This window comes from Cupressus sempervirens, chromosome 3, assembly GCF_028749045.1.
Source record: "Cupressus sempervirens isolate cs-2001-9-10 chromosome 3, ASM2874904v1, whole genome shotgun sequence".
Taxonomy (NCBI): domain Eukaryota; kingdom Viridiplantae; phylum Streptophyta; class Pinopsida; order Cupressales; family Cupressaceae; genus Cupressus; species Cupressus sempervirens.
Window position 1 is genome coordinate 438,708,497 of NC_143120.1, and position 17,250 is coordinate 438,725,746.

The 17,250-nt window shown below is 34.8% G+C and overlaps 1 protein-coding gene across 2 annotated transcripts in view; it reads left to right on the forward strand.

Moving 5' to 3' along the window:
• The window catches only part of LOC149566941 (transcription termination factor MTERF4, chloroplastic-like), a 50,590-nt gene extending 38,418 nt beyond the window's left edge, over nt 1–12,172 (forward strand). For both annotated transcript variants that reach the window (XR_016362317.1, XM_089820159.1), the window contains exon 4: nt 11,937–12,172. The gene's annotated coding sequence lies outside the window, so the exon portion shown is untranslated. The remainder of the gene's footprint in view (nt 1–11,936) is intronic.
• The last annotated feature ends 5,078 nt before the right edge of the window (nt 12,173–17,250 follow it).

The following is a 17,250-nucleotide window of genomic DNA, read 5'->3' on the forward strand; positions in this document are numbered from 1 at the left end:
AGTTAATTCCTGATAAGGAATAAGTTAATTCCTTCCTAACTAAACCTCCAATGATCAATGAATCGCAAGATTTGGCCTTAGGCCACAGATTTTGTCCCTGATGAAATGACTGAGTGTCACCTCCAATCTGCAATAATTCAGATGATATTTCACACCCTCAAAATTGCGTACCAAATGAGAGTTTTCGTTCTCAATGGCCAACTGTGACAATTGCGAAAACCCTAGGTTCCACAATGCACCTGAGATTGAATCACAATCTTAAAATCAAAAGAGAGATAAACAACTGCTTGATTCGAATGGAGCCCTTGGGTGCCTATTTATTCTTTTCTCTCCACCCTCTCCAGAGACTTCTAGAACAATTTTGATCTTATCTTTTAAGTGACTTTATTAAATATTTTCCAAGTCACTTTATTAAATATAAGGTTATCTTTTAATATTTATTTATTTAATTAAAATAATTAATTAGTCGTCCTTGGACAACCAGATTAATTAAATTAATTAAATCGAACTGTCACCAAAAATTGGGGACATGACAGTATGAATGTAAACCAAGTCTTCATCGTTTTTTGAGCCCAATCGGTTGCACTTCACCGAGTGGATAAATGAGTATGTACCCCCATTTCGTTCAACAACTAAAGAACTTGCAACTTGAATAGTGTTCACAAAGTGAAACTGAAAAATGAAAAGCAAATTGCAGAATGTTTAGTGCTAAATTGTAGAATACAAGTGGTACACAAAAAGTCAAAAACTACTTACTTGTGAGAGGATTTTAATTGCGAGAGGTTGTAGATGCTTAAATGGTTGACCATACATGTACCCCCATGTGATAGCTCCCATGTTGTTTTGGTTCTTTATTGCAATTGGACTAAGTTTTCCTCCCAAAGCAAATAAGTCAAATTTTGTCAAATCTTTTTTTGTGCATTTCATCATCTTGAAAGAGTCTTCCAAAAACTTTGTAGCACCCATTAGCAACTTCTTCATCTGCATATGGTGCTGCTCTATTTGGCATAACAAGTATTTTCTCACCATAGTACCTCAAAGATAGGGCTTATGTAAGGAGGTGCAATGAGGTGGTCATCTTTTCCCAATGATGATGAGTGATGCTTTCCACCTTATTGCACAAGGTGTCACATTATGTGGAGTCATTCTCATGTGTTTGTATGACAAGTTTTATCTTCTTTGCCATTATGTCCATGCCATCATAGACATCCGCCAAACAAAGTTTATTTGTATTAGCAAAGGAAAGCATAGTCACGAAAGGCTTGGTGAAATCCAATACAAACTGCAGACAAGCCCACCAACTGTCATCGAAGACCAATGCCTTGACCTTTTGAGTCCTCTCTAAATAGCCTTCCATACAACCCTTTTGGTTGGAAATAACCATTTAGCTCAATGCCCCTTGCGGCTCGACAAGTCATCTTTTAACAATAGTATGAGATGCAAATTGGGTCTCAACAACTTAAGCAAGTTAATAATAATATGTCAATAAGTATAAGCAAAGTTATATACAATTTGATAATTGAAGATGTGACGCAGTGCAAGGCAGAGTATCTCTAAAGGAGATGTCCTAGCCCCCAGCTATACAACCACACAGCGGAAACACAACACCAAGAAACAACAAAGCAAGATCTGAAAATAATATATTCATAAAATATAACTGATTACATGCAATGTGCCGGGCTATAAGGCCTTCCCGGTTACGGCCAGATATAAAGCAAGTAATAGTTCTGCAAGATCCCTCAAGATCCAATCCAAACACTAGCTAGTCTAGATCCACACTTTGGTAGAAACCCCCAAGGAAGATCTCAACTTGTGCTCGCAAGCCCACCAATCAATCCCCTTGTTTTCCAAGCTGCAACTACTAGTTCTTCTCCAAATTCGCTCATCAAACTCCTCTTCTCCACGATGGATGAATACTAACTAATGACTTCCCCCCAACCCCTACTTATACCAATCTAAGCCACAAGTCGGCCCAGAACACAAATTAAATACAAATACATAAATTAAATGCCACAAGTCGGCTTGCAACAACAATTAAATGCCCAAAATCGATATCCGAGTAAAATCGCAATATCTCCTAGCTTCAAATGAATTAGAACTCATGCTTCGAACCATAGTTAGTACTCTAGGCCCTCTTCAATCCCTGAAATTTTCATCCTCTAACTCATTATAGAAAATTAGTTATACGGCTTGCAACAGGCACCAAATTCCTAAGCAAGGCCACGCTTCTCCTAGACCATGCCGAGCAACCAAAGACCATGCCGAGTAACCAAAGACGATGTCGAGCAACCAAAGAGAATGTCGAGTTCCCAAACCATGCCGAGCAACCAAAGACCATGCCGAGTTACCATAGACCATGCTGAGTAACCAAAAACCATGCTGAGTTCCCAGACCATGCTGAGCAACCAAAGACCATGCCGAGCACTAGTATCTGCCAAGCTCCACAACACTTAACCAAAATCCCTCCAAACATACATGATTGAAAGAAAACCCAAGATGCTCCTGCATCAGACACCCTAGGTTCAAAAAGATGTTCTAGTAACTGGAAGAACATCTTCTGGGATTCAGCACATAAATCCCAAACTGGTTCTTCACATACATATCCTCTGAGTCTTCAACTTGTACACGCCTTCCCTTGCTTTTCTTCTTCTTCACATCCACCACAGGTGTTCCACATGTCTGCTTTCGATGATGATCTCCATCCTTCTTAGAATCTGCCAACTCAACTCCGCTGCCAATACTCAGGTTCCTCCTACTGAGCTCTTCATTCTGCATAGGAATCAGGGAAAAATTTCTACTACCTTTCTCAATAGTAAACACATTCCTAACACAATCATGCACAACCCTGCAATCATACTACCAAGATCTACCAAGTAACACATGACAACTGTTCATATCCACAATATCACACAATACTTGATCCTTATACTATCCAATCTGAAAATCAACAAGGTATTGCTCCTTCACTCCCAAAGCATGCTCATCTTGCAACCAGCCAATCCTATAAGGATAAGGATGTCTCATTCTCTTCAAACCAAGTTTTTGAACCATCTCTTCAGCAACAAAGTTATCAGTACTATCACCATCCACAATCACTTTGTAGACTTTACCACCAGACTTACAACGAGTTTTGAATAAGCTAGTCCTCTGACAAGAATCCAATATCCTCTCACCAACTAGTACTTGCTGAGCTAGCAAACTCTCTCCTTGCTTAGGCTGACTATCCTGGATTGCAACCTCATTCACAAAAATAGCTGTCCTACCAATTGGACATTCAAAAGATCTATTCCCTTCTTGACCACACTTGAAACAATTGCCTTTGAATCCGCCTCCACCTGTCCTCCTTTTTTGATCAACGGGTTTTGGTTCACCCTCTGCTTTTGGTTTAGCTTGTGCTAAGCTATCCTGCTTATCCTTCCCTCGGGAACTACTTTGATTCTTCCTCTTTAGCTTCTCCTCTGCCCTCAAAGCATACTGATAAGCATCCTCAACTGAAGAAATATTTAGCATGTCAACCTCATCCTGAATATTGAATCTCAAACCATTAATATACCGAGCTACCTTCTCTTTTGACAATTCTCTATGCCTAGACCGAATAGTCAACTTGTAGAACTCCTCTGTATAATCTTTCATAGTCATATCCTTCTGTTTTAGATTCTGCAACCTCTTAAACAACTCAAGTTCATAATCAGTAGGAATAAACTTAGACTTCAACTTAGTCACCATCAATTTCCATTTAGTGATCTTCATTTCACCTTCCTCTTCTCTGTTTCTTTATAGTTCCTTCCACCAAAGAGCAGCATGTGCCTTCAACTTAGTTTGTGCCAACCTTACTCTAAGTGGATCCTCAATATCCTCAAGCTCAAAGTATGCTTCCAATTCACCTATCCAATCAATCGGGTTTTCAGAATTCAAAGTACTCGAAAAATTAGAAACCTCCATCTTATGCTTCAGCTTCAACTGAGATCTAGGTCGAGCAAACTCACCAACCCTATTTCCCATAGGTCTTTCCACATGATCAGTTCTGGCCTCACCACTTGATTCAACAAATTCAAAGTCTTCAATAGCTTCCTCATAACCATCTTCAGTACCCACATGTCTAGGCACACCACCCAAAGCATTTACAATTTCAGCAATCATGTCACTCTTCATCGATGTAATCTCAGATCTGAACTCTGCTCTCATCTTCTCTGAGATCCGTTCTTCTACAGTATCAGTAAGATCAACAATTGCCCTAGGGTCCAATCTTTTTGGAGGCATCTTCCAAATTTTAGCAAACCCTAAGCAACAAATCCACCAACCAAAAGTTCAATCAATCGCAAGATCAACCTTCGTTAACCCAAGTCTTGGTGCAAACTGCTTTAGCTTCGGCGATCTATCTACACACTCAGGAAAAACCTTTGCTCTGATACCACCTAACGCAGTGCAAGACATGAGTATCCTCAAAGGGGATGTCCTAGCCCCCAGCTATACAACCACACAACGGAAACACAACACCAAGAAACAACAAAGCAAGATCTGAAAATAATATATTCATAAAATATAACTGATTACATGCAACGTGCCGGGCTGTAAGGCCTTCCCGGTTACGACCAGATACAAAGCAAGTAATAGTTTTGCAAGATCCCTCAAAATCCAATCCAAACACTAGCTAGTCTAGATCCACACTCTAGTAGAAACCCCCAAGGAAGATCTCAACTTGTGCTCGCAAGCGCAACAATCAATCCCTTGTTTTCCAAGCTGCAGCTATTAGCTCTTCTCCGAATTCGCTCTTCAAGCTCCTCTTCTCCACGATGGATGAATAATAACTAATGACTTCCTCCCAACCCCTACTTATACCAATCTAAGCCACAAGTCGGCCCATAACACAAATTAAATGCCCAAAATCGATATCTGAGTAAAATTGCTATGTCTCCTAGCTATGAATGAATTAGAACTTGTGCTTTGAACTATAGTTAGTACTCAAGGCCCTCTTCAATCCCTGAAATTTTCATCCTCTAACTCATTATAAAAAATTAGTTATATGGCCTGCAACACGCACCAAATTCCTAAGCAAGGCCGAGCTCCTCCCAGACCATGCCGAGCAACCAAAGACCATGCCGAGTAACCAAAGACCATGCCGAGTCCCAAGACCATGCCAAGCAACCATAGACCATGCCAAGCAACCAAAGACCATGCTGAGTTCCTAGAGCATGCCGAGCAACAAAGACCATTCCGAGTTACCAAAGACCATGCCAAGTAACCAAAGACCATGCTGAGTTCCCAGACCATGCCGAGCAACCATAGACCATGCCGAGTCCCAAGACCATGCCGAGCAACCATAGACCATGCTGAGCAACTAAAGAAGCTCCACAACACTTAACCAAAATCCCTCCAAACATGTAGGATTGAAAGCAAACCCAAGATGCTCCTGCATCAAGATGACACAAAATTTGTTAAAATTAATGAAGAAAATTAAATTTAGTAATTACAATTTACCTTCAACAATTGCTCTTAATATTGATTATGACATTTGATGTTTTGTCACAAATATCTATATCTCCTCTCCTTTTTGGTATATTTGTTTCAGCTGATCTAGTTGAGTGCCAATTTGTTGCATGACCAAGTTCAGAATATACGGAGCATGGTGTCCAAAAAATATGGTCATACTAACCCTCAACCATAGCACCTCCTACAATTTTTGGCATTGTCTATAATCATTTGGACCACATTCTCACTACCCACCATCTCTACAACTTCAATGAGAATTCTGGAATCGAACTATGCATATTTCATTTCACCTTCACAATCAGTCGCCCTAAAAAACATTGACCCTTTGGGAAACACTGCAATCACATTAATCAATTGCTGATTTTTTTGTATCCTTCCATCCATCATAGACAATAGAAACATCCAAAGTTTTCCAAGAATTTCTAATTGGTTGAAGAGATCTTTTTGTAGAAGTTCTTTCCTTTTGCAATAGGTTGGTATGCATCTTTTCATACCTGAGACTTGTGTATTCTGTAAAGACCCTTGCTCAAACTGATCACAATTGCCCTTATTTGGTACTTGCTATTTTGTCAAACAGTGCATGTGCAACCTTGTGACTTGCTGATATAGCATTTCCGTTTGAAGTTGCTTGATAGAAATGGTTGCTAAGATTTTTTTTTTAAAAAACTTCTATGATTACTATGCAAGCTCCTCAATATGATGCTACCTTTTTATGCATAAAATACTAAGGAAATATGATGCATTTACAGCCAAGACATTTTTACAAACACTTGACATGCAATCTGAACTGTGCTGCTGAAGATTAAGACTGGATATGTAAAATTTCATTAAACATTTGGCAACTATACTGCTGGAAGTAAATAACTGATTTTAGGAACTGTTGAGCAATAAATTAACTTGATGAAGCAAAAACAGTGCCAATATGTAGCCCTTCTTAGAACAATTGCATCTTCAGATTTGGCAAACTATTTGGTACCAAGAAACTACTTACAAAATTATGCAATGCTGGGACTGATTACAAAGATCTATCAAGCTCATTGAACAAGGTGTACAGTGATTATATAGCTGGGTACAAAACTGAGACTGAATTCAACAAACATTGCAAACCCTCATTATTCCTACTGATATTTAGCTATTGCAATGATAATAGAAGAACCTGGTACTGATGTAACTGTAGACGGTCATATGCTGATGAAGAAGAACAAATTTGCACTTCCCCAAACTGTCCTTTGCTGCAGGTCGTACACTGTTCTGAAGCAGGCTGTACAGTACGGCACTGTAGTGAAAATGCATTAATTTTTGCCTTAAACACTAGCAGTCAAAAATGGTACAGACTGAAATGCCCAGGCTATTGGAATGCTTTAAGAATGATTGCATGAGATTTGGACCAATATTGATGACCCAATGATGATAAAATGTAATCCCAGCTAGACCTCAGAAAATCACCAGTTGATATCAGATTTGTAATGAATCTTTCCCAGCTAGACCTCAGAAAATCACCAGTTGATATCAGATTTGTAATGAATCTTCTTGTGAAGCCCTCCAATTGAACAATGATGCAATCCCTCACCAAAAAGAACTCCAAAAATATCAAACCTCAATCCAAGTCGGAAACTCAATGAAGCTCAACATGAAATGGCCGAATACCACTTCCAATGTGCAACCCTTCAAAAGGTCTTTCACTTCCTCAGTTATGCAATCTCTTGAGAGGTATCGTTCTCAAGGATTATGCTGAATATTTGCAGACCTAGATGGTGCCACAAATGCTCATAGAGAGAGGTAGTAGAATCATCAAATCCAATGTGTCCAAATGAGAGGCCAAACCCTCTATTTATTCACTTTCCTAAGAAGTTACTAAGAACTTCTAGAAGCATCCTTATATAATCCCATTATAATGCACTTTTATAATAAATAAATTTAAAAGAAAAGAAAAGAAAAGAAAAGTGCAATCTCAACTTAAAATTATAACATGTAGGTCGCGAATAAAAAGTAATGATAAAATAATATCTCCAAGAGCATAATAAGCCATCCAATCCTCAAATAAACGCCAGAATGACTCTCTCATCACAACCACCGGTCTACGAGAGTGATGTCAACCAAAATGGGGACATTACATATTCAGATGGTGCTTTATTGATGGTTGCCACTATCTCCTTCCGTTATGGTGATCTCACCAAGTTGAACAGAAGTCCATTAGCATAAAGGCAACATGCAATGGCTTGATCAACAAGCTCTTTTGTCTCCATTTTAGATGCTGTGTCCATTGGACCTCTTTTGCAGGCTCTAATTTATACTTCTTCCTCTTCCTCTTTTAGTTTAGGTATTTGCAAGAATGGAAGTTTGGAGGATACAATTGGTTCAGTGGGCAATTGCATTTTTCTCCTTTCTGGATAGAGGTTGATAAGAAGTTTGTTTTGATCTTTTAACCAATTTATCAACCTGTTCTTGTTCTTTTAAAAAATTCTCTATTTGTGCAGTAGACATCCCCTTCCCATCTTTGCTTCCTTTGCACATTCCGATTCCTTTGCCAAAAAGAACCAAGAAATGAAGTTTGACCTGAGAATACGAGCTATTGAATGGCTTACTTGATTTGCTTACATTACACTTCTAAAGATCTCTGAAACCTATGATATTCTTGTGGCGTGTGTCCATAAAGCAGATCCTACATCAATTTTTGAATTTGTTGGCTCCTTGCACTCCCATTAAACTTTGGCTACCACTAACAACCATTCTTACACAATACAATCTAATTTCTTGCAATTATAAAAAATTAAAGAAATAAAAATAAGAAAAAAAACTATGAACTTTAAACATACAAGTGCAAAAAGGGATACAAAAATATTAAGATAGTTAACCAAACTTGTTTCTTTATTTCCCATTCTTTAAAAAATACATCAAAATCTCAAAAAAGTTCATTATAGAACTCAAGAATGGGAGCAACTGCTTACCTTAGATGCTTAGATCTTCTCTATGAAAAAGCAATGTGGCACCTCATGAATGATCCTCAAAAATAATCTCCTTACCCTCAAAATGCTCAAATGAGGACCAAATGAAAAGAGAGCCTAGCTGAAAACAAAATCAGATGAAAAAACAACGAATTACCTCCATTAGAGCCATTTTAGGGTTTAGAGGAAAAAAATGATATAGGCACATGTTTTAAGTCACTTTAAGTTGTGGTTTTTGCTTTCTAATGTCAATATTGGAGTTTTTTGTGGCTGGAAGCTTCCAGATGCACACATGAAGCACATCTAGGGCTACAGTGCATCCATAGGCCTTGGATGCGCCCCTTGGAGGCATCCAAGCGCTTCCGCGTCCGCCTCCATGCACCTCCCCCTCTGTAGCTAGTCTTCCAAGGAGTGCATCGGCTACTAAGCTTTATATTATAAGGCCATGGTAGTTTAAGATTCAAGGTTGCCTCTTAAGGTCTAATTGTCAGTTAATTGATTCTGCTGTCCTACAAAGTTCAACAAGGGATTCCTTTCGCAATCTTGTATCATTCCAAGGGATGGACCTTTAGATTAAAATTACTGTAATGCCCCTTTATTTAAACCAGTGCTAATAACTGAGTGAACAGTCCTAGATGAAGCAAGCCATAGGACTTCGGTTTGGCATATCTCATTACAAGAGAGTTTTCCCCATTTGTAGAACAAGTTGCTTATAGGAGCCAATTTCCATGGCAACTCAAGATGGTTGGAATAACAGGCTCTAAGTGTTGTATACTTAAATAAGATGTAGCTTGCGTCTTTCCTTATGAAATGATCATCGAAACAGTAAATTTTGTGACGTGCTTAAAGATGAGCTTATTGCTGCTCCAGCTTGATGACAGCTAGAAAGCACATTCTATAGGCAAACTGATTTGGCCATATCCTAGAGTTAGTTTGGCTTAAATGTGATGGATATTGGGATCTACTCATGAGCCTTGGATGGTTTTTACCAGTAGCAAGCAAGTCATAGAGCCGGTGGCGTGTAGGTGATGAATGCCATCTTCTACTGCTTAGCAGTCCTATGGACTACTGGTTGAAGACAACTAAAGATGAATAAAGTGAGTTTGAGATTGGGCTATTTCCTATATCCAAAATTTAGTATTTTTTTTCTTGTGTGATTGGGTTCCAAACTAGTAAGGAAGGAATATCTTAGCAAGGGTCAGTTATTGGTCAGCAACTACCCTACACTCATTAATAACCTCTCTCTCGGAGGTTCATAAAATCCACTGGATTGGGTGAATAGTGGCTCTTATCCATGCAGTTGAGATCACATTGCCTCTAGCCTGAACCATTAGCAATACAAAAAAGCTAAGGAACTAATTTTTAGGTAGACCGCAAAGGTGAAGTTTCTTTAATTATTGGTAACTATTATACATTATCTGAATATGGTTATGATTGTTAATTGGATATCCTACTTATATCCTTAAGTATTCTATTTGTTGCAGGAAGGTGTGAAATGTATTGCTTCCTATGGCCCAAAATGGGAAGGTAATGAGCAGGTCAAATCCTTGTATAAAAAACAAACCTTGTACTGATGATAAGATCAGGTTTAAAATTGTTGTACAACTGGAATATACATTTTCTTTTGCTAAATATTCTTCTTGTCAGTTGCGTGTTGGGCTATTAGGGAGGTTTAACCCGTATAAACCTTGTCAGGCTGCTGTAATAGAGCTGCAAGTGCACAAACTTCTGTTCGGGATATTAGGAATGTAACCAAAAAAATAGTAGTAACCAAGGAGGGGTTATTAGAAAGAGATAGTTTAGGCGTGGCATGTGAATTAGCAAGAAGCACAATTCTAAAGATAGGATCCCAACTCCAGGAGTATAAAAAACACCAAATTTAACTTTTAACATGTCCATTTGAGCGTGTTCATCCAATATGACACAATTTGTGACCCTTCGGCATCCGATAGAAAGCAAGGAAACAAATACAAAAAATTCCTACCCTCCCACAAGTTTCAGGGACAGGGATGGCAAGGGAGAACAGGGCGTGTTTCCAGTACAGGGGTACTATTGGACCATCTTTTAGGGACAGCAGGGGACTGCTATTAAAAAATAGGGGGCTTTTTAAAATTTTAGAGGAAATTTAAATATTAGAACTATAACGTTGATAAAGCATTCATCATGGACATTACAGAAACTTAATACATAACATTAGACTTAGTTGAGATTTCGCATAAGAATGACGAAAAGAATATATGAAGTTTAAATAGTTCATTGTCAGTGTGGATACATATTGTATAATAATTATATAATATGCATAGTTACTATACATATAAGAATTCTTCTTAGTGCTTCCAGAAACCAAAGAACACTAAACTGATAATTGAAATCGTTATATATATATATATATATATATATATAATACCAACAAACTGCTCTACAGCAGCTGTTGGCACTAACAACAATTATCAAAATTGAACGTTTGCCAGAATCCAAAGTAATTAAATTTCATATGTCAACACTTGTGCTATTAATAAAAATAAAGAAGGATGATTAGACATTTTCAGTTCATTTAATGTTTATTCTCTTAGAAAGGAATAAAAAGGGAGCAACTCACTCAAAACTCGACTTATCCATAGGCATTTATGATATCATCTGCTGGTATCGATTTTCCAAAGATATTCCATTAAAAACATGACAATTCATTCCAATGATTATATTGTTCTTATTTTGACATGGGATACATATTTCTTCATTTTATGGACGTTGATTATCCCCCTGCAAATATCAGTCATGTATTTTCAATTCTTAAACGACAAATTATCCTGTACAGCAAATCGCTTCATAAATTGCACCTTTTTTAAATTTAGAAACGTGTTTCACCTTTTTTTTTAAAATGCTAGTGCAATCGTTGTTGGGCTGTGGGGATGTTTACTTGTTCTTTGGACATGGGACACCTGGCCACCGCCCGGCCATCACATGCTGTACTGATAAATTCAAGAAACCCCAAATATAGAAGAGGATATCATTAAATGTTACGAAGTTTTCCTTTAGTTGGATTTTATTGTTGTTCGGTTGCAGGTATAGAAACGGAGAACAGGAATGCATATTGGGAATAGGAATGACTATTCCAATAACAACTATTTTTTGGATTGGGTATAAGCTCATTTTAGAGGCAAAATGGGAATACGTATTCTTATTCCCTATTCCAATTGATAAATCGAGCATAAAATAAAAAACACATTCCAAATTTTCTATTCCTATTCCAACAACCATACGGAAAATAGAAAACGTATCATCCCTACTGCTTTGGATACTTGAATTAACATCCATTTCTTGATTAGAAAGTTAAATTTTTATCAATAAAATTTTGTATTTATAGAGCTAAAATTTCCTTGGTGACTTTTTAAATTGTTTTGGTGTTTTATAAATCATAATTAGATGTTGCAGTAAATTAAATTGCAGTTGTGATTGTCGAGTCTATTGCTGCTAATACTAAATCTTTTGCTGTTTATATAGGAGGCTATCGACTATAATGGAGAAATCAGACACTAATAATAAGAAATCAGGCTCCCGAGAGCGTTGCCTCTTATTCAGCTTCAGATCTCCAAATTGTTGTGTGAATGGGTTCAGTAAATCGTTAGTTTTTTAATTAGTCTCAAAGTGATAATGAGCAAACGAATAAAATATCTATTGAAATTTGGAAAATGGTTGAGATTTCAAATATTTAAAGATAATGCTTTTATATCACAAAATTGACTTGGTATATTTTAAAAGGTAGAATTCAAGACTAAGATTAAAAAAAATGACATTGTGAAGGGACAATACATAATTCAGGTATTAAAAAATGACAATTTAGCTTGAGATTATGAAATTTAATCATCAAGAAAATTATCTTGAAACTTTAATATTTGTTGATAGCAAATATTACACTTTTTTGTTTACGAAAATTGATTTTGGTTTCAAAATTTGAAGTCCACTCACCACAACCGTTACCCTAGCTTTGTTGTTAATTCAAAAAATCATCAAAATGAGCTTAATGACAACTTAAACTTATGTTGGGAGAAGATAATCTTACCATTTCATGTTTGAATTCACACACGCACGCACGCACGCACGCATGCACGCCCGCCTGCCCGCCCGCCCGGAGCACTGAGCACTTGTATCTTTGAGGGATGCAATGGTTCTCCGGATAATCACACACACGCACACACATACAAAAAATCTTAACTAGCACTTGTATCTTTGAGGGATGCAATTGTTCTCTGGATAATATAATATATATTATAAATGTAGGGGTAGGGGGCCGACACTCGGGTTGATTCTGTTGACATGCTGCATGCACCATGTTATGCCTTGCCCCCTACAATAATATAGAAGGGGCCCTATATTTTAAGGGTAAGGGCCCCAAACAGATTATAAGGGATAAAGGAAGGGAAATCCCTAAGAACATGTTTATTATAATATATATTAAATGACAATATTGCATGGTAAAAATATGAAAAGTTGATTCCTTCATACATTTACATTGGACAACACAATGACACACATAGTTCATGTTTTGATTAAGAACTATTTGGATATTTTTAGAAACATGCCACATTGACTACTTTTCCCAAAGCTAAGTTGTTGAATAAAGAATGATGATAGTTGACATTGATGATGATTTTTTATAGTATGGAAATCATTGTTGGCAAACCATCTGACTAATCATTATATCAGTGACATTGTTTTACTCAAGTATCCAACCAATAAGCAATTATACCAACTAGTACACAACTAAGTGACTAAGGCAATTGGTGAATACACCAAACCATGAAAGTCCAAGCGGTAAAGGGCAATAGGTTTTGTCATTGGTGAACATGAAAGACATCAGTGAATAGTGAACTACCAGTACATGCAAAAGTGACGAAACTTGTCATGAGCCCTAATAATGATAGCTAATAGATAATAACTATGAGACATAAATTAATATGATATATCCTTAGTCTAATGATATAATATATTATTATAATAATAATATATTACTATTAACACATAATTGATGTATATATACAAAGTATTACATATAATTAATATACAATAATACTATTATAATAAATTGATCAAACAAATTCATTTACAAACATGTAGGCAATAATATATGAGACATAATCAATTAGCTAAATGAACTATGAATATAAGAAACAACAATTAATTGATAATACATATGAAACTTAATTTTATAATTAATTAATAATAATAGTCATAATCAATTATATAATTATAAACAAGATATAAGAAAGAAGAAATAAGAAATAATAATAATAGAAATTACAATCAATAATAAATTACTAATAAGCAAAGTAATATCTAAATTAACCCATATATTATTGATTGGTAAAATCAAATTAACAAAATATTAATTTAAACTAAATCCCCTAAAGAGTCACAAGGGGTTGCGATTGCAACAACATATAAATATTATATTAAAAAGGAAAGACATACATCACTCAATTTAAAGATTAAAAAATAAGAGATTGGAGAATGAGAAATAAAGATCCACTAGAAGTGAACAAATTAAACAAGGGGCGCATGTGCTAAAGTTCCTGCCTTCATGTTTTCATGGTTGACTAACTCGTGTTCTCATATGACTTTGTTTTAGATTGTTTCTTATTTCTCGCAGAGTCGTTACACCTTCGTAGCTTTTGATAAAATTGACATTTTAAAAGTATTTTTACCCCTCATTAGCTTTTTGATAAAATTGATAGTTTATGAAGTAATATAGTTTTACTCTTGTATTTCTAGAAAAAAATTCGAAAGGCCAATCAATTTGCATGCATTAATTACATTGAGCGATGTTCCTTACAACAACTCAGTGTAAATGAACTATTTGTGTACATGAAAAAGAATCAATTACAAACATTGATTTACGTATCTCTATTTCATGAAAAGAAACTAATTTAGTTATTTAATAACAATTAATCAATGGTGTCAGCTTTATAAGGATTTGAAATTTCATGGTAATGTTTTCAAAAAGAATTTTGTACAATTCCTAATCCAAAGTTTGCAGATATAAAATATATGATCCTCTCATCATACTACTTTTATCCATAGAAGAGTAGATTGTTAATAGGCATCCAAATACACATCTTCTCAATCATCCTATCTATTTTCATCTCCTTGCTTTGGAGGTAGGGCTTTTGTGTGCTCATTTTGTATAATTTGAAAGTTTTTCTTTAGAATAGAGCCTCTTCTTTCTATTTTATTTATTTAATTTGTTGACTTTCAATTTATGAAATATGAGTCCTCTTCCTAAAATCCATCCAACCATACATACACTAGTTTAAATATGCATGTACGTATGTATGTATATGTATATGTATATAACACACTACATCAATGTAAAACTAATAAGAAATATATATAACATAAGAATTAAGAAATATTTAACTCTGTATTTGAACTTGGTAAGGTAGTTAGTAAAATATAGTAACATTAAAGAAATAATATTTTACAAATTACAAAAATAAACATCAATGTAAAACTAATAATAAATATATTTAAAATAAGAAATATAAAACGCTTAACTCTATATTTGATTAAAATATCTAAATTATACAGCTTAAAAAACGTTTGACTCTATAAATTCATATGAGTTCTTCTTCAGAAACTATCTTGAATAATAAATATATTTAAAATAAAAAATAAAAAACATTTAACTCTATATTTGAACTTGGTAAGGAAAATAGATAGGGATAATTAATATTGATTAGACATTCATTTGTGAGGTGGAAGATAAAAATGATTTTTTTTTAAAAAGTTAATCCACTTGTTACAAATGTGGAAAAGATAAAGTTGTAATTAATGCATTCATTAATAGAGTTATTAGAAAATATTTGTATTTTTGTTGGAGAAAATTGAATTTTTTCATTGCCTTTTTTATCATGAGTCAATACAATTTTCAAAAAATTGGATTTTTCAATTTAAAAAAAAACATGCAAATTAATATAGCTTTTGCAAACATTAGTATATTTTCAAATTTTTAGATTAATGTAACTAATATGGAACTTCATGATTCCATTAGTTTCCTACCTTTGGGAGGAACTAATAATAAAACAAGAAATAGATAAATACCAACATAAAAAGAGGAACCCATATCCATCAAGCCATGTTTTTTAAGGAAGGACTGATCTATAAACAAGGCTAAATAAAAGGAAAGCCAAAATTATAAAGAGAGTAACTTTATGAAAGATAAGTAACTTTATTTTTTGGTTTACTATATTTTTCTCAATTTTATGAATAAGATAAAAATAACAAGACCACTATTTGTATAAACTTCAAATAAGTTATGAATCATTTTAATATTAGTAGACATTAAAATTATTATATAAAGAATATTAAATATGTTATTATTAGAAAATAAGTCTATATATAGTAGAATATGGTGTGAAACTATATACATGGTATGGATATTATATATACACATATATAAATTTATGTATGTTCAAAGTTTGTTGTAACATAATATATTAACTATAATGAATTAATTTAATATGTTGTATTCATGATGAACTATTTTAAGTATGACATGTTAAATAGATAAACATGCAATAGGAATTATGCGAAAATTCATGTAAAATAAGAATGTTAATTAATGAGGAAAAAGTAATATAGGTGAATTTAATTTGGTAATTACAAATTTTACATTAAAGAACAAATGGTAAATCCAACCCTATTCCATATTACTAGGAGAAAGGTACATTACAAAACTATCCATCGGTTAGTGCAAAGAATAGGTAAAGGTCATGAACCAATTTTGAGTAATTAGTAAATTGGTCATGAAGGAGGACAATTCAATGAACCTGGACAACATAAAAAATGTGTTACACTGATCAAGGAATTGAATGTGTCAATTCATAGAGAATTGTGTACATATTTGCATATGAATTCAATACATGTTTTGGTAAATGAAAATGGAGAAATATTTCACATTGGTAATGATAAATATTTCTAGGGATACCTCTGGCCTAATATATACTAGTTAGTGATAACAAAGTTGAAAAAGAAGAATCATCCAATTTCTAAGGATTATAGTAGTTCACAAGAAAAGAAGCCTAATAAGCCCACTTTTTACAATTGTGGAAAGCCTAAACACATTACTAATGTTAAATAACTCAAGAACTACTCATTTTGATGGTTATTGCTACGATTGTGATAAGTAAGATCATTGAGCTTATGAGTGCAGATCAAGACATAATAGTATATCATGTGAAGGGAGTTTCTATGGCTACTGTTACACATGCATCTATGGTCACATGATAGAACATTGTAGATTAAGAATATCCAACAAATTGGTGGGTATTCTAACAACAACAATAAACATGAATGTAATGTGCACTATTTTTGGGAACTATGGACACATAGCTGTGAAACACGAATTAAGAAACCCTAGAGTTGATGTTGGACCCTGGAGAATAACAATTATGACATGTTTTATTTGTCACAAGGTTGGATATCTAGCAAGAAATTGTCGATATGGGAACCGGTTAACCAAACAATAAAGACATGAAAGGTAAACAAATTGTTAACGATGAAGAAGTGAGAAATGAGATGAAGAAGATATGGGTGAAGAACGAAGGAAGAAAAACATCGATAGATAACTCACCATCCTTTGGCTCAAGGAGTTCATCTTCAAACTAGGAAAGTAAATTTTTTTTAAGGGTTGAATTTCATTGTTATATGTAACTGATCCCTTATAATAAAGAGTGGTAACATCTATTTGCATAGCGAGATTCGTGATAATTTTGATGAATCACATAAAGAGGAGCTATAAAAAGTGTTTGGTCATCAC